Raw genomic sequence first — 1,615 nt, forward strand, 5'->3', positions numbered from 1 at the left:
GTGTGTGTGTGTGTGAAACAGGATGTGACATTGCCTCGAGGTCAGTAGGTAGATTGAACATAACTTATTATCATGCCTATAAGATGTCATTTTACATTATTATCTCTTTTCTATTTTCACAAACTTTTTGCTCCGTCCTTGTCTCACTCTAGACATCGCTATGGTATAGTACAAAACGTCACCCTTTCCTCGAAGTAAGATCAGAATAGCTAAGCTAATTTACCACAGAGCCCATAGCTTTTTATGTTATGTACTCAGATAATAATCCCTCAAGCAAAGTTGTCCTATTGACTTGAGTGTCCAATTACTCCGTGGAGTTGTTAGCCAAGGATATGTCTCACCTTGACATTATGAGGAAGGTTCATGTTCATGTATGTTGCAGTAGCCTACACAAGAAGTAACTCTCCTCTCTTTGAACAAGAAATTTTAAAGAGAATGTTATGATATAATTACGTGAGACATGGACCGCTTCTGATTATAATAATCAAACCTGTAGAAAGTTAAGGGGGGGGGGGGTTACACCATGAAAGTCCCGATTCTTGTCAAAATTATGGATTTTGAGATGTAGGCATTTTTGGCTTCTTCAGCCTTTCTTACAACTATTTCATCGCATCATCATCATTATTGCCTGTCTCCCCCTGCACCAGGGTATAGGCCACGGATAAACAGTTCTCCACCTTTCTCTATCCTAGGCTAGCCTCTTGATGTTATTCCAAGTTTTCTCACTTTTCTGTAAATCGATTTCTGTGATTCTTCTCCAGGTTCAACGCGGTCTTCCCCTTGATCTCTTACCCTATGGGTTCCAATCCAAAACTTTCCTTGTTATGCTACTGCCTGACTTCCTGAGAGTATGTACAATCCATCGCCACCGCCTTCTTCCGACCTCATCTCTGACTGGGATCTGTCTTGTTTTCCTTAACACTAGCTCGTTGGTGACCCTGTCTGTCCATCTGATCCTCAGTTACTTTCTTAGACACTTGTTCAAGAAATCCTGGATTCTCTTTATGCAAGTCTGTGATGCGTTCCATGTCTCACATCCATACACTGATTTATGGCATAAGAACCTCTTAAAGCCTTATTTTTTCACTTACCAGTTATACACCACCAAATTCTGACAAAGACAATCATTTATCGAAAATTTTCTTAATCGCTCGTTTTCTCAAAAACGCAGTTTTTCTATATACTTTTTAAAATTTTATAACTGCACCATTTTTCTTCCAAAATTCATGAAGTTATCATAGAATGAAGAGAAGACGAAACACAAAAAATTGATGTGTTGAATTTTCAATCTATGGAATAGACTTTTGTTGGTGGTGTCTGAAGTGTGGATTTTCACCGATTTTGTTCAAACTTGAATATTGCCTTATGAAAAAATTCATCTGCTAACATGCATGCAAAATATCAACATATATTGATGAGAAATAAGTAAGGTATTCACTGTATAAGACGTGTCAATAAAATCCAATATATGGGAACGAAACTTTTTCCTCAAATTTGATTGCGGATTTGTAGACTCCTCACTATGCTTGCTGTTGAGCGAGGATTTGCGCTATACAAAAGCTATCTATCTTTCTATCTATCTATCTATTTATCTATTATGATTATTATTACTATT

The sequence above is a fragment of the Aplysia californica genome, unplaced genomic scaffold (genome assembly GCF_000002075.1).
Source record: "Aplysia californica isolate F4 #8 unplaced genomic scaffold, AplCal3.0 scaffold00322, whole genome shotgun sequence".
NCBI lineage: Eukaryota > Metazoa > Mollusca > Gastropoda > Aplysiida > Aplysiidae > Aplysia > Aplysia californica.